This window comes from Coccinella septempunctata, chromosome 7, assembly GCF_907165205.1.
Source record: "Coccinella septempunctata chromosome 7, icCocSept1.1, whole genome shotgun sequence".
NCBI classification, from domain to species: domain Eukaryota; kingdom Metazoa; phylum Arthropoda; class Insecta; order Coleoptera; family Coccinellidae; genus Coccinella; species Coccinella septempunctata.
This window is the reverse complement of record NC_058195.1, coordinates 3,712,009-3,739,591: the sequence shown is the minus strand read 5'-3', so window position 1 is coordinate 3,739,591 and position 27,583 is coordinate 3,712,009. Positions and strand designations below refer to the sequence as shown.

At 39.7% G+C, this 27,583-nt stretch overlaps 2 protein-coding genes across 5 annotated transcripts in view; one reads left to right on the top strand and one right to left on the bottom strand.

The window, feature by feature from the left end:
• Positions 1-27,583, bottom strand: part of LOC123317449 — a 206,065-nt gene that overhangs the window by 131,266 nt on the left and 47,216 nt on the right. The window contains exon 1 of one of the 3 annotated variants that reach the window (XM_044903993.1): positions 6,099-6,257. The exons of the other annotated variants lie outside the window; for them this stretch is intronic. The gene's annotated coding sequence lies outside the window, so the exon portion shown is untranslated. Of the gene's footprint in view, positions 1-6,098; positions 6,258-27,583 lie in introns of those variants that run through there. 3 annotated transcript variants of the gene reach the window in all.
• Positions 1-27,583, top strand: part of LOC123317451 — a 120,222-nt gene that overhangs the window by 56,411 nt on the left and 36,228 nt on the right. The window lies entirely within an intron of this gene.

Here is a 27,583-nt window from a genome sequence, read left to right as displayed (position 1 = left end):
TTATTTCCGACGGTTAAACCCCAAGCATTGAGTGCATACCAACGGGGTTTTACCCCTACGATGAGTGGAAAAACTGATAACAATCTACTTCCGATTTGATTCCAATTCACCCTCACAGCACACTACGATGGCTGCGTATTCGATTTCTAATCATATTAAGGTTTAATTGAATTAAGTGGCATTGGATAGAACAGCGGCTTACACTACGGAACAATGGTTAGAATATCTTATATTGTCACAGAAAATTACGAACACTTGTGGGAGATTCTCACTAATTCGATTATTCGGTTTTTAATGAAGAGATTGTGGAAGAATTTATATTTCTTTCAAGTTGTCTAAGTTATTGCATTCCCCAGAATATTTCCTTCAATTTCCTAGCTGTAGTTTGTTACGACTTTATATTTGAAGGCACTATCCTTGTTCGGCAAAGTAACGATAGGTTTGTTCGTAGAGTGGTTTGAAACGGTTGTGAACTGCACAGAGCAAGCGCAATTCCATTTTAGGGTAGCGAAAATCCATTTGCGCTTGCTCTGTTCAGTTCACAACCGTTTCAAACCACTCTACGAACAAGCCTGATATTTTTATTCCTCGGACAAACTCATCAATGCTTCATTTGAAGAACAAGAAAACTCCAGTGGTTGCTCATTGGTCCACATAGTCGTTCCTCACCAATATAAACTCCAAATATTTACAAACATCGCGCGTTTTGGGTCCGCAACGGAAATCATACCTATTTCATCTTGTTTACAATATAAACTAGCATGATTTACGGCACGGAACCGATATCTACCGCACCCATCCATTACAACCAATTCAACGGACATAAATATATGTTTATTCGTATATCAATCGCATCGGGAACGTCCAGGGTACCATTCGTCCTTGCTGACATCTATATCACGAACGTCGAACTATCGATCTCGATGGAACGGCTGGGCAACGGTCAGCGTTTTTTTGAGCATAAGCCGAGCTCACCTGTGAAATTGGCATGTTTTCCTTGGATATTGGGGCTCATGCTGGATCCGCTTGAAAGGTCTCTCCTTCTATTAAAATCCCCCGAAATGAAAAATGGAAAACAGAATGGAAGGAAAGGAGGATAGTCGTCGAGTTGATGTATCCGCATGGCATCATCTGTTGACAGTGGTGATTGATGTGGGATTAAACTATGAACCTCTTATCCTGATGGGATGGAACAGATATACTCTGACACTGAGATTTAGAGCAATGAGTACGCAGAGATCTTTTCGGTAATTTTCAGTTTATATTTGTACAAGTCAAAGACTCTCCCTGTATAATACATTGCGCAAAAAAATTAACGCACATTCTGAAAATCTCAATTTAAATGAAAGTTAACTCTACATTGATTTTATAACTTATTTTTTAAGTTCTCTCGGGAAGGTTTTGAACGAAACAAGACACATTAAATGGAAGAAAAATTCAGGATTTCACCGAATCTTATGTGAAAGAAGAGAAATGAACAATTTTCAAAATACTGAAATGCTGATAAGTGATTTAATACTTGGTATTTCCACACCTTGCGTTTATTACATCTCGGCAACGACGGTTCATACTCAAAACGAGTGATCTTAAAATGTTCTGATCTAATCCTTCCCAGATTTCTCGGAGTTGGATTCCTAAGTCATTAAGAGTAGCCGGATGATTTTCTGAACTTCTCAGCCTTCTATTGAGGTTGTCCCAAACCTGCTCAATCGGATTGAGATCTGGACTTCTTGCTGGCTATTCAATTCGAGAGACTTCAACCTCTTCAAGGTACCCCTAAACGATGCGCGCACGATGGGGTCTGGCATTATCGTCCATAAAAATGAAATTTTCACCAATGTATGGGGCAAATGGCACTACATGCTCTTCAAGAATGTTCCTTATATACTTATCAGCATTCATAGTTCCATTATCAACGACCACTAGGTCTGTGCGAGCAGTCAAGGATATTCCACCCCATACCATAATCGATCCTTCCCCGAAACCAGTAGTATTCAGGAAATTGCACTGAGCATATCTTTAATGTGGACGTCTGTATACAAGGGAACGTCGATCACAATGGTAGAGGCAGAATCTAGTCTCATCTGTGAAGAGAACTCTTTCCCAATCGGCCTCTTCCCAATGGATATGCTCTCTCGCAAAATCCAAACGCGCCCTTCGATGGGCTGGGGTAAGAGCTGGGCCTCTTGCCGCGACACGAGGCCTTAAATCATATTCTCTGAGGCGATTTCTTATTGTCTGAGTGCTAATTTGCACCTCATGAGTTTGCTCAATCTGAATTTGAAGGAGGCGAGCGGTTGCAAACCGTTGTCTCAACGAAGAAACTCTCAAGTAACGTTCTTGAATGGCAGTTGTTACCCGTGGTCTACCCTGTCCTGGTCTTCGGACATTCATACCTGTCTCCCTGAATCGCTGCAATATTCTGGACACACTTGTATGGGAAACACCAAACCTTTCTGCAATTCTTGTGTATATCCACCCTTCTTCTCGCAAAACTACCGCTTGGGCACATTCTTCTTGGGTCGAATTGCGTGTTTCGCGTTGCATAGCGATCGAGTGTAGAAAATCAAACGAAAGAAAAACTATTGATCACTAGAATTGATCGAGAACAACTGATTTTAGAATAGAGCCAATACATTCAAAATCTGATAATATCAAAAAAATTTGCCCAGTGTATTATGAATCTGATTCAAGAAGACTGGTCTAGCCAAGTTGGGCTCAAACTAAACAACTATAAGTAAAAATACTGGCATTCAAAATGATTAAATGCGAAATATTGAGAGATCGTTGGAATATCCCCTTGAAAACATCATCAGTACCCCACGGAAAACCTCCAATCTTTCGCGAGAAAAAGAACTCGCGAGGCCTCCTCGAGAACCTGCAATTACAACTTTTCAGCACCGAAAGAAAATTACTAATTCCTTAAATGCCCTTTCATCCCCCTTGTATTAATAGAAAATGAACTCGGGGAGCAGTTCGCTTAATGGAAATTTTATATGCCGTTCGAGGGGTATGAAGACATAAAAAGACTTCAAGCCGGGTCGACACTGTTTCGATGTGCGGAGCAGGAGGTTAAAAAGTTGTAATTTTTTTCTTTAACGATAATGAGTGCGGGCGAGCGAATGCTGAGATCGGTGTGCCGGCGACAGCGTCTACGAATTAAAAACGCTGGGGCGAAGGGAGTCTGGAGGGTTATGGCAAGAGCACCATTTCTCGTGTTGAATTCAGCCTGCGTTTTGTTTGAATTCACAAGGCAAATCCGGAGTTTCGATACGGTTGGTTCTTATGATAACTTAATTGTTTTCGGTTCATTATTTTCGATAATGAACACTTGGCGTCGATAAAAACAAAAAACAGAACCCACAGAGTTTCACACTGGCGTAACTTCGAATTCTTCGGCCGTTGGGACAAACAATATTATCATCATGGTCGATACTCCGCAGACCAGACATGTTGAATATAATATAACCAATCTCAGTAAACAATCTGTATTAGAAGACATATAAATACCTAGATGCCATCTACAACTTCCACATAGTTTTCCTGTGAATCTATTTCAGCTCTCGTCTAAATCTACTAGCTCCATATAGCCCATATGTTCGACCTTTCCACATAACTACTGAATATTTCACACCCAAACTCCAGAATGGAACGCCGTACAAGAAAGATTGAAATCTCAGCTTGAAAAAGCTGCTCGATATGGCGCAAGTGTGAACTATTGTAGTTCCTCTCGGTCCATTTCGAATTGCATATAAATCTGGTTCGGTCGTAATGCTCGACAATCCTCGAGCGGTTTTCCTACCAACAACGTTTCGAGGAAATGCATGAAGGAGCGACATTGACTTTTTACCGTAACTCTGAAAGTTATGCATATGAGCTCATGAAATGGCCTTGTAGCGGTACAGAAATAACTGAACACTATCAACATTTGAATAATATAGGAAAGAAAGTCCTTGGGAAACCTGATGAAGATGAATTTTGTGAACGAAGGTAATATTTTTCTTCTAACTACTACAAAGGCAAAGTAAGGTTTTGTTCTTATTCGATCAAGAAATAACTAGGTATCATGAGTGTTGTAACGCCTTTCTCTCGGTGTACTCCAGCGCCAGCTATTCTTTAAGGGAAAATAGCAAACCTACCCTGGTAGCTACTAGCCGAAGACAAGGTTCCTCGGTGTCTGGGGTGTTAGCGACAACCGGTGAAAGTCAAAATCAACGTACACAAATTATATTTGTCGACTCGTACAACGAAACACAAATGGCTCTATTATAAAATTCATACAATGAAAGACCCGAGATCAGTGAATTTACAGGGCAAAACGGACAGAATGAAACAGGATCCGATCTCAAAACGTTATACGGGGGTTTACGGACGTGTTCGCCAGCCAGAACTTAAGACGCACACTTAACGGACAGATATCGGACTTCAGCCATTTTAGGGGATGAAAAACGACGACACAGAATTACGACGTCTCACCCTTAGGCGCGTTCGGCACTCCCCGGGTATCCACACCAGCAGAGTGCTTCCCTTACCGTAGGGGTGAACACGGGAACGAGAGGGAAAAAAGGAAAAGTGAGGGAAGGGTGAGCCACCCCAAAGTGCCTTCGGTACCCCCCGGGTATCCACACCAGCAGGGTACTTTAATGACAGTAGGGGTGGACTGGAAACAGAAGAAGGGAACAAAAGGAGTATTCTAAAATGAGAGGGTAGGTTTGAAAACTACCCTCTCGTTACAGTGTTTCACGAAATAAACTAGTCTTGGCCTCATATTTCTTATTATATAAACAAGAATCGAGATCCCTTACATTCATTTTCACTTCCAACTATCTAATGATCCAATATCGAATTTCCCATCATGGGGACACGTGCTAAAATACGACCCGTCGCCGATGGAGGACATCAAAATTAGATTTCCCCCTAAACCGGATATTCTTTTATATGCATTTCAACGGCCGTCTCTCTCAGAAGGTAATAAAAATGGGGAAAATTTATTTTTCCATTCACAATGGAATTCTTCCACGGAGAAATATACATTTTATGCGAATACTGACGTTTTGTTGGTTCGCGAATTACGTATCGGGTGTCACTGGAGAAATATGGTGGGATCTGGATGCTGTTGAAATTTGCGGTTCTCGATGTGAAAGGACACCATCGGTCACATCAGTGGGGGGGCATGATTTATGGCGTTTTTTGAGGGATTTATTGGAAATGATTGGGATAATACACTGCTCAAAAATTGAAGCGTGTACTCAAGGGAAAACTTCCTTTTTGCACTTGAATTTTCAGCATTACTGTATATAGGGTGCCTCATGGTGTAAATCCTCAGGATAAGAATATTGTGAATACTGCAGTGAGATAGATCAGAAGAGTAAAACCTAGTAACCAAATTTGCAGAACAATCCTATGTCAGTTCTCCGTAAACGTCTTCTAAGCCACCCACTGTGGGACACTCTGTATACACCACGTATGTAAAAAAATGTACGTGATAATTCCTGAACGAAAAGTTGACTTTTTTTGTAGGTATGAGTATTTTTCGTCTGCAGACACTTTTCGTCTTGCCAGAAACCAAAAACCGTCTGTTGTCTCTCCTGTCTGCTAGCCTCGGCTACGCCCCGACTGTAATAGACAGTTTTCAGTCCTTAAATCATAAATAACTATTCGAAAATATATTTGAGAGTTTCTGTGGTAAATTTTCTGCGGAAAAAGACTTCGAAAATGAACCAATGTGTGAACTCCGCTCTTACTAGCCGTAAAGAAGGTAAAAAATATAAATCACGTCCCTGCTCTAATAGCGATGCAAAATGTTATGGGTTCCGGGAACGTGAAGGTACAAGCGACACCGATTTGAAAATACCTTGACATGACAGGATGAACTTTCGTGACTGAATGCGACCACTCGACAATATTTTCAGGTTAAACTCGACGACATGATCGACATTAACCGGATCGAGGAAAAATGAAAAAACACGCTGCTGTTGATTTCTTGTCATTTATTCAGATTGGATAGCATTATACGAAGTCTGTTACGATAGCTCAGAGAATATGAGAGAAAAATGAAAATAGAAAATATAAAGATACGCTGGAAGCACTCGACCTACCTTGTTGGGATGAACACCAGAAATGGGGAGCTGGCACTTCCTGCTATCTTTCGAAGTCTTTGAAAGCACTATCTTTGAAAGCACTCTTTAAGAAAAGGAATCAGAATTTAGAAAATAGACGAAATTTAGATTGTAACTTTGCACTGCGTTACGTACTTCGCCAATCGAGAAGTCATACTAATCTCGCCCATATGTCTCCATATGCAGTCCGTATTTGCTGATAATGAATTGAAACATAAACAAATGAAGGAATGAAAGAAAAAGGGAGAATTAATCATAGAAACTAACGCGTTGATTCAACGATCGTTTCAAAACAAAAGAAAAATATATATAATTGAATGTAGAAATTAAAGCAAAGTAAAATAAGAGTGTTGCATCAACAACGTCTGAAGGGTTAGCTAGACAGTTTTGTTTTGAGAATAATTAGATTTTTATTCACTGGAGGTATATTTCCTGGGATTGGATCGTGAAGAAATAATTTCGAATATAAGAAGCGGTAGCAAGGTAAGCAAGAACCAAAATCAAACGAGTGGTTCTTATGAAAAAAATCGAATTTTTATGTAGCCGATGTTTTTGTTGGTCATTGTTTTCCAGTGATTTCATTATGAAAACAACTGGCTGAAGATTTATCAAACAAAGTGCCAATAGTCAACCTCGCAATATATTCCCCTTTCTCCATGTATATTCCCCTCTATAGCTACAAAAGACGATGCCTTTTTCTCTCTGAAACGAAAAGAAACACACGAACATTCAATTCTTCCCCAACTTCGTTTGTAGTTTTTCCGTTTTCCATGCAAAATAACTCCCTTTTCGGACAATCCGAATCATTTGTATTCATGACGAGGAAAATCGAATTTCTTCACGATGAAAATCGCGCGATGGGATTCCCGCGATATTTCCAGATTGAAAAATCGGAATCGACGGTTTGAGAGACGTGCCAATCGGTGAAAAGCGATGATTTGAGGAGCTGCAGTTGATATGTCTAAATATAGTTGTGAAAGAGGATCGATATCATTATGGAATTCTGTCCTGTACTGTTGACGTCTGGCAGATTTCAATTCTGTTCTACGACAATGAATACGAAGAATATTATAAGATAAGTTTATCTTTAAGAATTGATTAAGAAGCATACTGTGATATGTGATATGAATATCAAGTGTTGAGATCTGAATCGAACTAGCCAATTTGTCATGTTCAGGACCACGAGAGAAAGAATGTTCCAGCGAAGAAGAGTAAATGCTGATCTGCACTTCGTCAGAGCAACACAACTTCTTCTCCGATGGAGAATGCTTGGAATGGACGAACCCTAATTGAATACTGAAATGTAATTTTTTCAATAATCATAATGGTATACGAAACACCTATAAATATAAACATATGTATATACGAAGCTTCAGGCCTCAGACTAAACATTGACAAAACCAAAATCCTGGTAACTCCACCAGAAAACCTCCAAACAGATATCAACCTGGTTGATGAAACTCTAGAACAGGTCGAACAGTTCAAATACTAAGGAAACTTCATAAATACTAGAGCTAACCTGGACACGGAAATACACAAACGTATCAATTCAGCATCACGGGCATTCTGGAAGCTAAAGGATAGAGTGTTTCAAAATCACGACCTCAATCTGAAGACCAAGACAGCTGTTTACAAAGCAGTGGTCCTCCCAACGCTTCTTTACGGAAGCGAAAGCTGGACTCCCTACAGGCCACACATTGAACAGCTTTAACAAACGCAACAACATCATCTAAGACTAATAATGCACATCAAATGGTTCCACACAGTTTCAAATGCAGATATCTTGCAGCCCGCGAGTTGTATAACAATTGAGACTCAAGTAACGAGGGCCCGACTCAGATGGAGCGGCCACATTCTGAGAATGCAAGACACAAGACTCCCCAAAATAGCTCTGTATGGCGAATTCACAGAGGGAGCTCGGAAACCAGGAGGCCAGTATAAGCGGTTCAAGGATATACTGCATCGATCCCTAAAATCAGTTAATGCCAATCATAACTGGGAACAACTAGAGTTGGACAGATCACAGTGGAGGTCTTTGGTCCACAGTTATAATGGAGACTCGAGAAGAATACAGCGGCGGCCAGATCTGGTTGGTGACTATCCATGCCCAGAGTGTGGAAGGATCTGTAGGTCACGGTTGAGTCTCTTCAGGCATAGAAGGGCACACATTCGCAAGTTGACCTTAGAAATTATAAGTTTGATGGCACCGATAGTCTGGTTGTTTAGTCTTTTGTTAGATTTATTCTCGATAACCAGATTCAGCAATGAATGAACGAACGAAAATAAACAAAATAAACGCCAATGTGAATTGCCTTTACGAAGAATCTTTGTTCCAATCTTCTCTACGAAATGATAAGAATCTATCATTGTCAATTCTCAAAACGACGATCTTCGACCTCAGGTTATAGCGCTGATTATCTCCTCCAACCCCGCTCTGACAGCAACCTTTCAAACCTAATCCTTCTGGATCGGGAGAGGCGCCGGTTCAACATCAACAAACTCCGGCAGACACCGAGATTCATAACTGCTAATAGGATCCGGGCCAGACACAACGAAATCCGCGATTTTCCGGGGAACGTTTTCCTCTTTGCCGGCGTGGAAGCACTCGAGGTGATAGACGGCCATTTTCCGATGGAGCTGTCGTAATCAATTATCGGAAGATTACGGATATAAGACTGACGTCGAAAGGGGCCAGCCAGAATTTCGTGAGCGAATCTGAGATTTTGTGGCGATGAGGACTATATTTTTCAGTGGGAGACTGGCGTTGAATCACCGAACTTCTTCTCACCGTGTTGGAAGCACTTAAATGATGAAAACAATCAAATCCTACATTCTATTAGGGGGGAAACATATCCGTTATTTTTTGTGAAATTCAAAACGTCATTTGATTTTGCAATTAATTTATTGCCATTTTGAAGGTAGTTCCATAACGCCTCTTGCATGGAAGCCTTCGTCCCTATTGGCTTTTGACTTTTTCACAATCTTTCATTCATGCCAACTGAGGGTTTAATATTAAAAAAACATGGTAATAGATTGGTGCCAGCTGCAATAAATTCATCATAAACAAATTATTCATCAGACCATCAGTTTAAGGAACGAGACAATTGCAATGAGAGGGTAGTTTTCAAACCCACCCAGTGACTCGCTGTCACTGACGATTGATTCACTCTCAACGTACGATTATAATACTTGTTTTCTGGGAATTTACGAGTGCAATTGGCCAACCGAAACCATAGGTAAGACGACACTCCGCCATTTTTTCTCTTTTGTATAATTGGAACTTCAGCCTCCCTTCATCCCTTACTCCCTGGTTAAGGTTCCACTCCTACTGCTGAAGCACCCCGCTGGCGTGGATACTCAGGGGGTGGTGAACACACTTTGGAGTGGCGGAAAACTTCATCCTTAACTCTATAGTTTAAGTTCAACTCCTACTACCGAAGCACTCCGCTGGCGTGGATACTCAGGGGGTGCGGAAAGCGCTTTGGAGTGGCCAACCCTCTTTCCTCCACTGCTATTATCGAAGAACCCCGCTGGCGTGGATACTCAGGGAGTTAAGAACGCATCTAGGGGTGAGCTGTCAGGAATCTGTGCCATCTTGTTTCATCCCCTAACCTAGCTGTCCGATACCTGTCCGTTAAGTGTGCGTCTTAGGTACTGGCTGGCGAACACGTCCGTAAACCCCCGTATAACGTTTTGAGATCGGATCCTGATTCATTCCGTCCGTTTTGCCCTGTAAATTCACTGATCTCGAGTCTTTCACTGTACGAATTTTATAATAGTGACATTTGTGTTTCCTTGTACGAGTCGACAAATATAATTTGTGTACGTTGATTTTGACTTTCACTGGTTGTCGCTAACACCCCAGACGCCGAGGAACCTTGTCTTTGGCTAGTAGCTACCAGGGTAGGTTTGCTATTTTCCCTTAAAGGATAGCTGGCGCTCGAGTACACCGAGAGAAAGACGTTACACAATATTCTTCGGATATTCAGAGAGAGAGTTTATTGGTGTTTCTACAAATACAAAAAAATTGCTTGCACAGGTCGAAGTAAAGAAATGAAATACAAATATGAATACAATAATTCACCCAACAAAACACAAAACAACTAACAGACAAATAGACAGGAAGGCTTGTATAATGAGCAGTTTAAGTACGCAAGTTAATAGCGTATAGACAAAAAATGTATATATAAAAGAATATTCACAGGTTAAAATGAATAAATAACAAAAATAAATGAAAAATATTCATACGTAGTCATATTGTATAAATAAAAAAACGTCCACAGTTGGAACAATATAAAACAATGTACACACATTCTGAAATAAGCTAACAAACTACTATGTGACATATAATGTAAAGACGCAACAAGGATAGTAACTGACTCAGGTTTTCCAAAATGAAATGACCTCATCAATCGAATAAAAGACATTACCGACTAATATATCTCTCGTTTGCATCGTGACTTAACGCGGGTAAAGACCATCTTCCCTTAATACCACCCTCTTGGCTCATTTCCTCTTCTGGCGCCAGGGGCGAAAACGATACAGCCCAACAATTCAATTTTCCGGCATCAGTTTTCACTTTCGAGCACCGACTTAATTCGATCTTTGTAGTCGTGTGAGCATGTGTCTCAGCGTCTTCTCGGAGCAATTTCGCCTTATTCCCTCGGGCGCTCTCTGATGTATTCAGGAAGGTGCGGTTCCAACCGGGAAATTCCGCGTACAGGACCGCGACAATTTGTCACTCTCTCAAATTGGACGAAAATTGGTACGTGTCATCCGGGAAGATATGGCGAAGTACAGACGTTATCTTGGGCGTAAAAGGTGGGATAATTCCCGGCGAGGTTATCCGGGGTTCATTACCAGAACGAATTTTCTGGAGGGAGTTTGTTCGTTTCGCAAATTAACACCGTACGTAGGGGGATAAAGTCAACTGAGATGGGGTTTCTGAAATTTCATATTTTCATTGGGATTGAGATGGACTGGGTTATTAAAAAAGATTAAGGAACTTTGATGACAGCTCACTGAAACTCAGCGTTAAATAGGCTTGAGCGTCTAGATTCTTCTACCTGAGTTGTTGCGAAAAGCGTTTCAAACGGAATTGCAATTAACTCATGCGACAAACTAATGAGAATTTAAAAGGGATTTGAGATACTTTTGTCAGAGCTGTGCCAGAACCAGAATCAGAGGAATAACTCAAAAGTTACAGAATGGCAGGTCAAGGGAACAAGGCACAGCACTTCACGTGCTTGCACACCAGCAAAAGGACTTACTCATAGTTGGGGAGCTGACGATGCTAAATCGGGATTTACTCGAGCGTCGTGGAGACCTAGTGGATTTTGAAGATTCGATGGTAGAAGGAAAAAAAGGTTCTATGATGTATGCACTTCGAGCGGCGAGGAAAGCGTCTGCAGGTTCTCAAAGATGTAAAAGAAATCGTCAGGTGTACATACTCGATCGTGTCAGATCAAGATACTGTATATGTGTCTCCGATAATAAATTTATGTTAGTCAGATTTTCATACAGATACGTGTTGACCCATTAATCTGACAATAATCAGGGGAATTTTCTTAATCTGGCAGTTTGAAGATGATAACAAGGATTTTTTTTGAATATCTCCCTTCCCGTACCTCTTATCGTTTCCATATTCATTATGAAAGTTGTAGATAATCAAATTGTATACAACTTTTGTCTGAAGCAATTTTACATACTCTCGACCGTTTGTGAGTTAGAGGTCGATAAGGGCGAGAAGTCTAGCCACACTGCGAAAGGCCAAGGTCAATGTAGAAATCCAGTATAATGTCGTATATCTCAAAAACGTCCAAACGTAGAAAAAATTGCTTCGGACAAAATTTGTAGCGAATGTTATGCTCTACAACTTTTATAATGAATGCGAAAACAATTCGAAGCTCAGGAGAGGAGATAATTCGAAAAAACTGATTTTTGTGACCTTTATTACCAATTTTTATTGTTTCGGCTTGCTGAAACTGTCAGATTATATTATTTCCGTTAATCTTGAATCATTAGCTTCAAAATAGGAAAAAAGCCACCGCGTTCGAGAATGTACACGTGATGTTATGGCGCACTCCAATACATTTTCGCCATGCTTAAATTGTCAGATCAAGAGAATATATACTTTTCAACATGTAATTAACCACATATATCTTAATCTGACAGGCTAAAGTATGTACAATGATCGTTTTTTTTACTATTCCGACAGGCTGTCCTAGAGGATTCCCCCTATATATACCTACAGGTCTAATTTTTGGTAGAGGCACTCTACAGGGTCTCTCTATAATAATCTGATGCGCTCGAGTAAATCCCGAATTTTCCTCTTGGGCTCCCCAACTATCCCAGCAAGGAAAATCTCTCCTCACGAGCACAAGCCAGGATTGATGTCTCATCATTTTGAAAAATTCAAATCAGATTCAACGTATCGCATTCCCGTCAAGCCCACATCAAACATTCCTAATCCTCGTCCGTTTGTAAAACGCGTCCCAGTAGGTCATCCATCACCAGCTCCAACTAATACAAAAAACCCAGACTTACGCAAAACATAATGTCCACTGCTAGCCATCTTGGGGGCAAATTAAACGTCTTGCCTCCATTCCGAATGAAACGAGCGGCATGTTGTTTTGGCTCGTTGTTGTCAAAGGCGAAACAATTAATAATTTGGAGACGAGGCATTCACGACGCTAGACGTCTGCTAATAAATCCCTTGACAGCTCGATTAATTTCTTCTAGATGGAAGGTGAAGCTCGGGTAACGGTTCATGGAGGGAAATAGACGTAAAATTGGACCACAGCAATATGGCGCCATGTTGAAGGATCTCCATGAGAGCGATAGGATGATCGGCGGATCAGTTATGTCATATTTCTGCACAGAAAAGTGTTCAGTTTTAATTTTTCTGTGTATCTGACCCCTGAATTCTAAATTTACACAACAATCCTTTCGACGCCTCCTTATTATGCGACCGGTTTCAAGATAACATTTTGTTATCGTCGCACACCTCTAGTTCTTCAAATTCCCCATTTATCACGGACACTTTTCATGATTTCCTGAACGATTATTAACATATTCTCGCCAAAGTAACGCACCCTGCCGAGAGAGTGTAAAGGGTGCAAGTGTTATGTCGCGTGATTTGTCGCTGGCCTTATCTTTTTCGGGTTATTATAACTCATTTGTGATGTATTACTTGGGGTCGCCTAAATGTTAATTAGATTTAAAGTCGCTTGATTTTCGTGCCGATGTGATTTCGGATCATACAGTGGGTCCGCATGAGGTAGACTAATTTCTAAATCCCAATAAGTTCCCTGAAATAAACTTATAGTATGAGATCCCACTGCAGAATCACTACGTTCATTATACGTATAGAGTCAAACACACATTTTCACATACGTTTATGGACAGTAGAATACACTGATAACACCGCAGCCTGTTAAAAGTGGCTGCAAGTAATTTTAATTAAATTAATGTTAATCAATATTCCAATTTCGTTCACTTCGTTTTGAAATAAAATATCATCCACATCATAACAGTGCATGTGAAGAATACTGAAATCCATAGCTGCCATTGCACTCTCGGCCGCAACTACCTCGCAGCCAGGTCTAAGCTGGTAACATTTCGATGTATTTCTACGTTCATGACGTACATGATGTTTTTGATATCAAATCGAAGCTATTTTTTTTTCGAATATGATGAAATATGGCTGCCTGTGAAAAAATAGCCGCAAGTAAGGTCTGCCATCTGTTAAAAACGCGAGATATCCGAAATGTGGGATCTTAGACTATTAGTAATGTTTTGAGAATCGAAAAATTGTGATAAAATTCCCAGTGGTGTGAGAGATAAACAAAGGTAGCCAAAACCTTTCGGTTAATTTATTTGCGGTGGTTGGCAATTCTTGCAATTTTAGAGCAATGTTTAATATCACTCTGCAAATAACTGTGGTAGTTGGTACATGCTAAACGCTACAGCATGCTCGACAACGAATTTCCAACAGCGCTCGTCAAATACGTTTGAAAAAAAGGATCTGTTCGAAATGAACATTCCATTTTGATGCTCATACGCCTCCCAACATCCCCAAAGTATTTCCCAAATCTCCTTCGAACACCGCTTGAAGTCATTACACCTCCGCATGCAAGCATATAGCCTCTTCCCGAAGGATAAGAAAACGTTCTAGTATCCCTAATCTCATCTCCCGCACCCCATGCATGAAACATGAAATTTCAAACGGCCCATTCCCGAGTTTCAGACCGTGTCTACCGCCGCCTTTGATAACCGCGGATTTGGTGAAACTTCGACTGCTAATTCGGTTCAACAATTAGACGGAAGTGTGTTGGTGGGAAACTTTGGAAACGTCTTCGTTTTCGACCGCGTTGATTTCTCTGGCTTTCCGACGGTTGTAATGTGATTGTGTGCCTACTGTGTTCGGCATATCGTACGGATTGTTTGGTGGGATGTTTGGTTATGAACATCGCGGTATGATTTCTTGCAATTATTCGAAAGCGTGGTTTTGGTTGTGGATTCTGCGGACTAAAAGGTCTGGTAGGATTTGGATGTAGTCTGAAGACTTCTTTGGAGATCCCAAAAGACATTTAAAATAGCCATTATGTGACTATGAGGTCCCGAGTCTAATTCACTGGTCAAACAAGTAGACGATTTTTGGGCAACTCTTATTTCAACTCTCGCAAAAAACTGATAAATTACTGAGTTATCAACATAATAGTCCTCTCATGTATCTCATTCTTTTCTGAGCTCTCTTCCTCAAATTCAATGGATTGTTTGGTGGGATGTTTGGTTATGAACATCGCGGTATGATTTCTTGCAATTATTCGAAACCGTGGTTTGGTTGTGGATTCTGTGGACTGAAGGGTCTGGTAGGATTTGGATGTAGTCTGAAGACTTCTTTGGAGATCCCAAAAGACATTTAAAATAGCCATTATGTGACTATGAGGTCCCGAGTCTAATTCACTGGTCAAACAAGTAGACGATTTTTGGGCAACTCTTATTTCAACTCTCGCAAAAAACTGATAAATTACTGAGTTATCAACATAATAGTCCTCTCATGTATCTCATTCTTTTCTGAGCTCTCTTCCTCAAATTCAATGGATTGTTTGGTGGGATGTTTGGTTATGAACATCGCGGTATGATTTCTTGCAATTATTCGAAAGCGTGGTTTGGTTGTGGATTCTGTGGACTGAAGGGTCTGGTAGGATTTGTATGTAGTCTGAAACCTTCTTTGGAGATCCCAAAAGACATTTAAAATAGCCATTATGTGACTATGAGGTCCCGAGTCTAATTCACTGGTCAAACAAGTAGACGATGTTTGGGCAACTCTTATTTCAACTCTCGCAAAAAACTGATAAATTACTGAGTTATCAACATAATAGTCCTCTCATGTATCTCATTCTTTTCTGAGCTCTCTTCCTCAAATTCAATGGATTGTTTGGTGGGATGTTTGGTTATGAACATCGCGGTATGATTTCTTGCAATTATTCGAAAGCGTGGTTTGGTTGTGGATTCTGTGGACTGAAGGGTCTGGTAGGATTTGGATGTAGTCTAAAGACTACTTTGGAGATCCCAAAAGACATTTAAAATAGCCATTATGTGACTATGAGGTCCCGAGTCTAATTCACTGGTCAAACAAGTAGACGATTTTTGGGCAACTCTTATTTCAACTCTCGCAAAAAACTGATAAATTACTGAGTTATCAACATAATAGTCCTCTCATGTATCTCATTCTTTTCTGAGCTCTTTTCCTCCAATTCAATGGATTGTTTGGTGGGATGTTTGGTTATAAATATCGCGGTACGATTTCTTGCAATTATTCGAAAGCGTGGTTTGGTTGTGGATTCTGTGGACTGAAGGGTCTGGTAGGATTTGGATGTAGTCTGAAACCTTCTTTGGAGATCCCAAAAGACATTTAAAATAGCCATTATGTGACTATGAGGTCCCGAGTCTAATTCACTGGTCAAACAAGTAGACGATTTTTGGGCAACTCTTATTTCAACTCTCGCAAAAAACTGATAAATTACTAGAGTTATCAACATAATAGTCCTCTCATGTATCTCATTCTTTTCTGAGCTCTCTTCCTCGAATTCAATGGATTGTTTGGTGGGATGTTTGGTTATGAACATCGCGGTATGATTTCTTGCAATTATTCGACAGCGTGGTTTTGGTTGTGGATTCTGCGGACTGAAGGGTCTGGTAGGATTTGGATGTAGTCTGAAACCTTCTTTGGAGATCCCCAAAGACATTTAAAATAGACATTATGTGACTATGAGGTCCCGAGTCTAATTCACTGGTCAAACAAGTAGACGATTTTTGGGCAACTCTTATTTCAACTCTCGCAAAAAACTGATAAATTACTAGAGTTATCAACATAATAGTCCTCTCATGTATCTCATTCTTTTCTGAGCTCTCTTCCTCAAATTCAATGAGGTATGAATAAATAGCACTCGTATAGGTACTCTACAACTCATTTCTCCCCATTGACTTTTATTTATTATCCCTTCCCTTTTCCTTTCAATTAAAGTCTCGAGAAACCTTTTCCTAACAGCATCTGAATGAAAACAGGCCATTGTGTCCCTTACAGCCAGTATCGGATGAAATGAGTAGTCCTGAAATACCTCTCTGTATCTAAGAATTTCCCTAGGGGGCCCTTTGCTCGGCGAAAAAGATGATATTACGAACATGTCCTTATCAGAAATGAAGATGAAAATGGAGTTTATAAGAAGAAGAAACATAAGAGGAAATAATGAGGGCTTAGGCCGGGAGGTTAACAGGGATAAGTTGTGAGAGATGGCGTTTTTTATAGCTTCCCATCCGCTTTGTGCCCAGTGAGAATTTCGCTGCGTTTCAGGGTTGTACTTAATTGAATATTATTACAAAATGTTCTCATAAAAAGGTAATTTGGCAGGGGGCTCGAAGGAAGTATAGGGGAAAATTCAAGTCATAGAGAAGATTAGAGATTGTTCATGATTAAATTATGTCTTGAACCTTGACCGAATGTCATTCTTCTGAGAATATTCATGAGAGAATTGCAAGATTTAGAGTTCAACGATTGAAATAATGGGCCTTACTTGAAAATTGGTTCATACCATGACAATCTACGAATACCCTTGCATCAATTTCAAAGTTTCTTCGAACCTGAAGCTTCCTTTTATTTCTGTTTTCAGTAGGACTGAAAGGAGCTTCAATTAAAGGGCTTCTGATCACGACATTTTGGCTGTCAACTTCAAACGACGTTCATAAAATGAATTATCAGATTCGACGATTAGTTCAACAAAAATTAACATGCAAAAAATGAACTAATGTGTGTATTTTGTATGTAAACGCACCCTTAGACACCCTGTATGTATTCTTTAATTTCTCCCCAATGAAACGAATGTGAAATTCCCTCAGATGAAAGTCGGTAAAAACCATACAATAGAGTTTACATGATTATGGAGGGATCACATCGAGTGCAGCCACGCACGAATAACAAAATACGTTTTTTTTTCATCTCTGGTTCGAGGACAAAAAATTCAGCTGCTTCGCCCTCGGGAGATGACCTCTTGTAAAAAATAAGCCGTGAAAATTATCTGCAAGAGATACGAGTGGCTATCTGCGTTAATTCCACTCCCTAACTCCCTTTTCAATTCTCCACTGTTTCTCCCTGTCTCCAGTTTAATCACACATGGTTTAATATTATGACTGTGGAAATGGTGTATACTCAGTGCGGACAGCAAGATGGAAATGGGTATACATGCTGCAGAGACGTTTTCCTAATAATATACAGAAAGTGATTCAGTGGAAGTAGGAGAAACAATTTTGGTAGCGAAAATTTTAAAATGTTTTATATTTTTATATTTTTTTCTGCAAAATATTGAAAATCTTATATTTAAACAGCTCCTTCTCATTTAAGACCCAAGAGGTTGCTGTCATCACACTCACAGGGTTGATACAAATTGATTGGAACTGAATTTTCGAGGAAGCAAGCATAAAACTACATTGAGCTCCCCAAGCTCTAGCTACGCCCATTCATTCATTGATGAATCTCGTTACCGAGATCACATTCATAATTTCTTAGGGCTACTTGGGACTATGTGCCCTCCTGTGACTGAAGAGACCCAACCGTGACCTACAGATCCTTCCAAACTCTGGGCATGGATAGTCACCAACCAGATCTGGCCGCCGCTGTATTCTTCTCGAGTCTCCATTATAACTGTGGACCAAAGACCTCCACTGTGATCTGTCTAACACTAGTTGTTCCCAGTTATGATTGGCATTAACTGATTTTAGGGATTGATGCAGTGTATCCTTAAACGCTCCCTCTGTGAATACACCGTACAGAGCTATTTTGGGGAGTCTTGAGTCTTGCATCCTCAGAATGTGGCCGCTCCATCTGAGTCAGGCCCTCGTTACTTGAGTCTCAATTGTTTTACAACTCGCGCGTTGCAAGACTTCTGCATTTGAAACTTTGTGGAACCATCTGATGTGCATTATTAGTCTTAGATGACGTTGTTGCGTTTGTTGAAGCTGTTTAATATGTCGCCTATAGGGCGTCCAGCTTTCGCTTCCGTAAAGAAGCGTTGGGAGGACCACTGTTTTGTAAACAGCTGTCTTGATCTTCAGATTGAGGTCGTGATTTTGAAACACTCTGTCCTTTAGCTTCCAGAATGCCCAAGATTCTGAATTGAAACGGTTGTGTATATATTTGTCCAGCTTATCCCTAGTGTTTAAGAAGCTTTCCAACTATTTGAACTGCTCGACCTGTTCTACAATTTCATCCTCCAGGCTGATGTCTATTTGAGGGCTGTCTGCCGGACCAGGATTTTGATTTGGTTAATATTGAGTCTAAGGCCTATATGTTTATAGGTATCCATCATTATCTGTAGATCCTCTGAGCTACTAGCGATGAGTGTGCAGTCATCTGCATATTGAAGTTTCGTGATAAACTGTGTACGGGTTTTTGCTCTGAGGCGCTTCAGGTTAAACAGGCCTCCATCAAATCTGAATCTTATTCCAACACCTCTTACAGGCATATTCATGTCAGCAATTATGGAGCCAAGGACTGTGTGTGGACTCAGTGATTGAGACTGTGTTGCACAGTCTTATTGTAAGTGCTGAGTACTCAGAGCACTTTTTGAGTGCTCAGTATATCCCTGCTCCCTAGATCGCTTCTACTGCGCTCCTGGGAATAGCCGGCTTTACTCTGAACGAAAATATCACATTTCTGTTGACGTTCGTCGTATTCCACACGTACGCGAAGTAAACTTAATTTACAAGGTATACAATTTTGCTTACAGACGGTCATATTTCACTCTGGCTAGGTGCAGAACAGCGACATTTCTACGTAAGCTCCGTTTCACATCCATCAAGCGACTTTTTCCACTCATGCGCTTTCGGCTGGGGATTTTTCGTCGGCATTTAAATGCCACCGCTTCATCCTAGTCGGCCGATTTGCGAATGATTAATTCGGTGCGGAAATTCGTGTCTTCACCGGGCTTTTTCTACTTTTCCTCGGTGCCGGATCCCCGGAATAAAATTACCATTTCCAATTGAATTTGCTCACAGTGGGGATTTGTTAATTTCTGAAGGAAGGAGATTATATTGTGATTCTGTTGAGGAGTTTCGCCTGCGAGGATCGGAAAATGTAATTTTGCGTAATACCGTATGAAATATACCTAGGGACATTCAATATGTTACATTCGGAAAGAATAAGTTCTTCTTCTATTTTGGGGTTGATATAAAGGCTGATTGATTCAAGTAGATGTATCTACTTGAATTTCCGGGAATAGGCCTGTAATAAATCCGAATTTTCAGAAAATTGGAATTCATTTCATGTTGAAATAGAAATCTCTTCTTTTCTATCAGTCATGGAGAGTAAGCCCTTGGGGTAGAGAATAAGAGATACCGCTCGTCGTCAGTGAAATCCCGTAGTTGCGCTCAAAATAGACTTTTTCTTCGCGATCAGTCATGGAGCGTAAGCCCTTGGGGTAGTGAATAAAAGTCTCGAGTAGATCCGCCCTGGTTGTGTTTCTTTCATTTCTGGAGAAATACAATTAATTACATCCCGATACCGTATAGCAAGTCATTTCACTTCGCGAGGTCATCCTTAGTATCCATTTCGTCAGTTCTGGTTGGCGCATTTTATTGAACAACCTTTGATTTTTCACTGTACCCGGTATAAACTTTATAAAGTGCTCGTGATCGGATTGAATTTCCAGAATGTATGTTTGCTGATCCATTCGCTCATATATCATACCTACACATATTTCCGTTGTTTATATAATCATTTTTCAAAGGTGTGAATAAACTGGTACATAATTTAATTTTGACTACTTCGTTATCGCTACCACCCTAGATAACAGCGAACTCTGTCTCCGAATAGCAGCTACTCTGGTAGGTTTACTATTCTTCCTAGTGAAAAGAATAGCTCGCGCTCGAGATGAGTTTCTCCGAGGAAACCACTTTACAGGCTCTACTACTTTCTCATTTCAAATTGCACACCTAGTATTTAACGGTGCCATTCGAAGTCAGCCGTGACACATCGTAGACTCGACAATGAGATCAATGGTCCTTGGTTCATCAAAATTTTCGCGATAAAAATTATGTTAGGGATGTCCTACATTTTTTCGAATAACTGGCAGGATAGTGGGATAGATAGTAACCTATCCCAAACCTAACCTAACCCATATACATAGAGAATGGACTGAGTATTCCTTATTCGACGAAATGTGAAAAAAGACTACCGAACATAAGGCCAGTTATTGTCTTCTTCTAGAATTTTGATTGGTCCACACTCACGTCTAGTCTATAGAAAAGAGACGAGGCCTCATCAGAGCTTTCTCTTTTTCTGTAGAGCAGACACTTTCATGTGGGTATTGCTCATGTCTATATCAATGACCTATCCCGAATATGTTTTGTGGATTCAAATACATTGAACGGGATGACCACGACAAAGCATAAACTTTTTGGAACAACTTTTTCAACGAAAGTGTTTCAGTTGTCAGTTGCCAATGCCACTTTTTCTTCAATAAAACGCATAATTTTTGACATATGTCATGTAGTCCAATACAAATCAACTCAGCTCTCATCGCTAACCAGACTGATAATAAAATTGAATAGATAAAATTTCTCCACTTTATAAATGAACTCCTTTCTCAACCACTTCCAATGCTTTAGGGGTGGCAGGATATGAAACCAAGGCTTTTTACCCCAACCAACCTCATTTCCACGTTCAACAAAAAGCAAATGCAACGACACTTTATATGTACTTAACTCTCTACGAACTGTAGTTTGAAATTTCGAATATACTGCAATACTTACAATACCCAGTCAGCTGCGTAAATTTAACTCTTACATTGTGAATGAAAATTACATTCTCGACTCCACCTAGCGTTGGGGGTAAATTGAATGTTCTCCAAACATCGACTTCAATATTCCATGAATATTTCCTGAGCACATATTCAGTATGGACTTTCGTCGAGCTTTGCTTTTAATAATTGTAGTGTGATAATTTAGAGTGATGTATTTCATTAATGATGAACTTTTGTTCAACTAATCGAATAGAAGAAAACTGTGCGAATGATTTGATATCGAATGTATACAGTATGTCCAACTGAAAACTGTCGATGGAGAGTATCTTTGAAACGATCATTGATGTATAGAAGAACTGAAAACTCTTTGGAAAGTTCAAAGGAGACCAAATGTTTCTTGCTGTCTTTCTCTGATCCATTCTTCCGTCAATACTCTTCCACGTGACCCACCAGGCTGCACTGAACCTCCAAAAGCACTTGTGGAACTGCTCGACAGCTTTCTCTTCAAACAAGTGAGTTGACTGTCTTATTGCGGTGATGCTCGGCCTACTCAGTATTTCCCACTTGAAATATATCGCAGTTTTTCCCGAAAAATCAATCAGTTGTTGAGCAGTGTAGTTGCGAATATCAGATCCGATATAAATGTCAACGTCTAGACCAAGATCGATACAACCACAACGGCCACCATCCACTTGATTATTATTTCCTTCCATAAATCAGGTACCTACGATTTTATAGCCGAATCCTTGTCTCTGCATTCTCCGGAAATTCGTAATGTTTGGTGATTGCAGCCAGCCAGAGAGCAGGTCAAGTAGAAGGGAAACCCAGACCAGATAGGACCCCCCAACCCCTACGCTCGTACACCACCGAACTATTCTAATTAATATAGTTTCTAACCGAAACCGAGTGGGTAAAAAATAATTAATTGACTTCCTGCTACGCGATTCAGAGGCAACATATTATTAAATTCCAGCATCGAGGTTTTACCCTTTCATAACGGAAAATTGGATTCGATCATAATTATACCGCGGAAAATTTGGTATACTTTGGTGATTTTAATAACGCGGCTTCATCTATTCTGCGCGATTACAGGGCAGAATTCGTGTACATTTGCTGACGTTTTAACGATTAATCATATCAAGATACAAAACGCAAAATAGCATCACAATCATCACAAATTCTCGATATAGATATGGTCCATTCATTTTTATAATAGCAGTCAGTTCTTCACTGTGTACTAGGCACGAAGAATTTAGGTAATGGCGCTTCTCATAAAGCTACCCAGCTTGATCTTCAGGCTTATAAATATTCAATAATGAGAAGAAGCAGAATCAATTCTTCTCTATGCCATTAGATTCAACGAAATCACCAAATCATGATTGAGTTTTCTGAATTAAATCATTGTGAAATGGAACACTGTTCAAGGTTTCAAGATCCTTTCACTCTACATCGAATGGCACTTTCCAGATCTAAATTGTTTTGACCACCTCAGGCTGACAACCATAACTACAACACACTTGGAAATGAAGCCAACTCAATCATACCCGCGATGGTTCTATCTGTAATTCCCAGGACATCTTCTGTTCGAAAACCCACACTGAAAACGAGTCACCGGAGCGTTTTAAATTCCATCAAGTTCAGGTTTATGACTGTGAAAGCTTTACTTCAGTAACAGTTTAATCCCACGTCCACTGTATATGAATTGTTAACGAGTTCTCCGCTTTAATCAACCAGAAAGTTCCAGGAAATTGCCATAGGAATAATAAAATTACCATTTCAATCTTTTCCACCCTTTTTTGTATTTCACTTGAGGGAATGCGGGACATTGAGTTAGTAACAGCAGCAGGTAGACAGTGAACTCATTTCACCGACGCTTTCTTTCCTGCCTTTGCCTTTCGTTCCTTCATCATAAGTAGAGGCATCTACTTACTCACAAATTTTTTGATCAATGCTTTATTTCGTTCATTAGTAAAATTTCGATGCATCTTCCTTGTTTCATTTTCGTCCAAGCATAAATTAAAACCCCCTCATGCTTCATTTAACTTCCACGGGATCTGACTGAGATAGGGATAAATCTGGACATTAACATCAGCCATTCTCACAAGTTGCAAATCTCAAGACGAAATATAATCTGGGTTCACCATCCCATGCTTCGTTCTCCTGTCGTATTCAATGCCACAAAGTGTCGTTTTAACGGAGTCCTGAGGTTTGATATCAAATCCCTGTGTCTTGTAACAGTCCACACTGATGAATTCAATGATTAGTTGCTGGAGAGACGTTTAGTATGTCTAGCTAACCTTCCATGGTGATCTTGTTCAGGGTAGATTTAACGTTCTTGGACGTTTTATGCCTTGATGTAAATTGTTCATGAAGAAAGCAGAGCAGTGGTATCCAATGGTTTCTATATGGATACATCAGGAAGAAATATGGTAGTAGAATGATTAAAAATTCATTTAGATCGATACTCGATCGTTTAATTAATCATCCAGAAATTTTATTTGAGTCAGTGATAAGTATAATCCGTTTATCATATAGTACGATATACGATATAAGAAATATATACCCTCATCTGTTATTTGATGATGACAAATGTTGTAAGTTAGACAATATGTGCATTGATAGATCGCAACTGGCTTGACTAGCTGAATCAGGGGCCAATAGTGTTGAATAATGTTTACTTTCATCAACTTTTTTTGATTTTCTACCCTCATTTGTTATTTATGAAAATCCAGCATGAATCGACAGAATATAACACGAGGAATCAAGAAAACATGCATTGTTTAGTTTTCCCAATGTGCTCTTATGCTCATCAGTTATTTAATTGGTTTTTTTTTTAATCAAAGGTTGCTTTATTCCATATCTCACAGTATTAGGTTGCCTGGTCAAAAGTGGGGCACATCCATGGTTGCCTAGATTTTATATGTTAAGGTTTAAACGCTAGCAGGGAGACGCAGAATTTTTTTTTTCAGTGAAATCCAGAATGGTGGGATCAAATTTGAGTCGATGCCTCCAACCTTTTTCATAAATTTGTTTTTGTTTTCCTTTGTTCCATATGTTTTTTGAAACACCCGATATCCAGCATTATTGACGCTTATACACTGTTTGATGCCATAAATATGAGCAGTTAACTCCTGAACGCATTCAATTTTCTCTCCGACGAAAAGATGTGCTGGATCTGACAATGATGCGAATCTCTGTCGATCTCCCTGCTAGCGTTTAAACCTTAACATATAAGATCTAGGCAACCATGGATGTGCCCCACTTTTGACCAGGCAACCTAATACTGTGAGATATGGAATACAGTAACCTTTCGTTTAAAAAAAAGCCAATTAAATAACTGATGAGGGTATATAAATGACGGTTGTCTACCTGTTTGTACCTGGCAACCTCATAGGAGTACTAGGCAACCCATATTTTCTTGATTCCTCGTGTAATATTCTGTTGACTTATGCTGGATTTTCATAAATAACAAATGAGGGTAGTAGTTCAAAAAAAGTTGATGAAAGTTAACATTATTCAACACTATTAGCCCCTAATTTAGCTAGGCACCCCATTTGCGATCTATCAATGCACATATTGTCTAACTTATAACATTTGTCATCATCAAATAACAGATGAGGGTATATATTTTTCATATCGTATCTTAGACTAATAGATAGAAGGATCAATTTTAAAGGAAAGAGGTATTAATTGTGAAGAATTTAAGCCAATTCTAATGAGTTTTTGATCTTCTGCTTTACCTTTTCCTTGTTCAGTATAGATACAGGACGTCAAATATCAGACTTCAAATACTCAGTTGATTTTGATGAAAGCTTGATACTGTTTCCTCCTCAAACTTCTATATTCATAAAATCTCCCAAGAAGCAGAAACTTGATGAGGAAAAATTAAACGGACCTGCTGGGGCCTGCAACCAGTAACCTCATTACTTTAATACCCAGAAACAAAAGGTATCGTTAAGAGTGAACGTAAATGCAATTAGAAAAACGGAGAAGGGGCTTCCGCCCAATACAATTCTGTCTCGAGGTATTTTTCCAAGTTTTGATGCCCGTTATTCGCTCACGGTAATGTTTTTAATCTAATAGTAAGTACAGAGTCCGGAAAGTTCTGGCACTTCGCTTAAAGACAGGGATCATCTAGGATGCCTTGAGAAGCTCGGCAAAACGGCTAAAAGTCTGAGATACGTGAAGCTTCTAAACTTTCCGGCAGTAAGGGAGGGGGAGGGAAATTGTCCGATTCAGATTCGAAGGAAGTTTTTCAAAGGAAATTCAATCAAGTGGATTTTGGGGCACTGAGGAAGGTGATCGAGTTCAGGAGCTAAATTCGCACAATCTGAATGTTCTCAAACGAAAGCGAGAGTATAGTTTTGCTCTTTTATAGCTGGACAACCGCTGCTGCTTCTTTCTTAACTTCTTAGAACAGTTTCAGACGAGTTCTGATCATTTACGTTTCTGAAATTTTGGATCAGTTATTGTTTTACATTTTTGAATCAACGGTGATTCAAAATCTGAAATTTTTTGTAATAAAGCCTAGACGTGAACTTAATTCGAATGGCAGTGCCACTTGATTTTTAACCACAACATATGCGTCGCTCAAAACAAGTTATGGCCGGTTCACCAAGTCGTCCGACATGTTCGTCAACTTGCCCAATATGCGAGTTTATGATTGTTCGACTTGAAGTTCGCTAACTGACGTTTTGCATCTGGCATCGCTAATAACTAGTTTCTAGATTTGTTCGGGGTAAAATCATTTGGCCAATCCGTTTTGTTGTGAATCTGGATTTCGAAGATTGAAGTTTTCGCAGTCGAAACTTTGATTTCATAGCGAAGTTTCTCATGACGTGTGGGTCATGGGAAAACAGAGGCGGATCTAGCCACTGAACAACTTTTGAGAGGGTTATAAGGATTTTTAGGTAACATATTGTTAAACGACAACTTTTACGATCTGAATCGTCCTAGCCGATTTGTCATGCCAGGACAACGAAAGGAAGAACGTTCCACTGAAGAAGAGTAGATGCTGACCGATACCATAGTCAGCATCTAGTGGAAAACTGTGAAAATCCAGTGAATCCATTGAAACCATGGTCTCAATCAATATTCACGTACTGTTTCCTCCGTTAATTTGAGCACATAAAATTAATGAAACTGTAGAAGGATAGAATGAATTTCCACTGATTCAACTCCAAGGCAGTAAGATCCGCACGAACGAGACAAAAGGAGTTTGATCAAGATGATAGATTACTCCGACTGCGGCATATTTCACAGTACGGAATGGAGAGGTCCGGCCCTCCATTGTTTGCGAGTGCAGGCAGAATTATGAGGTTTACGTGTTCAGCAGCAGGCAGAAATATATATTTTCAACAGACATCGCAGATGCCACTGGTCAGGCTTGAAATTTCAACTTGAATTGTGGAATTATGCTATGTGATGATTTTTCGAGGGAATTTTATATCAACGTTGACCTTATAGCTGGAGAGCTAGTGAACCCTGGGAGTAACGGTCTCCCTGTAAGGTTAGAAATTTGTATACTTACGATTTATGACATGCTAAGAGCAATAGCCATGACCTGGCAGGCGTCAGCCCTGCACGTCATCAGCCCCTTTATTTTTTGGACTGTTAAGTAAATTGAGTTTCAAAACTTGTTTCTGTAAATTTGAAAATTTAATAGGATAAAGTTTATTTATTGTACATCTTAAAGAAAAATTGACAGGCGATTACAATAAGCAGAAGTATATGACAGATCAATTAGAAAACGTACAGTTGATGAGGTAAAATAAACTTTATCCTGTATACTTAAAATTTTTATATGTTTTCAAGTAAACGTCTCAGAGTAAATAAGTACAATGCCAGGCGGTTTTGAACAGCATAAGACCTTGACAGGCGAGGGGACAGCTGCTAAGGGCGTGCAAATAAGATATGTTACATGAACGCATACAGTAAATGATAATTGTAATTTCATCGTAATTCTGTAACAATTTAGCTTCAAACCGCTGGATACTAAAATTAACATCAACATCTTCATCATTTTCCTCGAGTATTCCTTGTAATAATTCAAAGTAGTATTTACATATGTATGTGAATGAAAATGTCCTTTTTTTATTTATTATTTCCTTGCTGATAAAAATTTGCATTTCATCAAAAGCCAGTTTGTGAAAATATTTCCAAGTC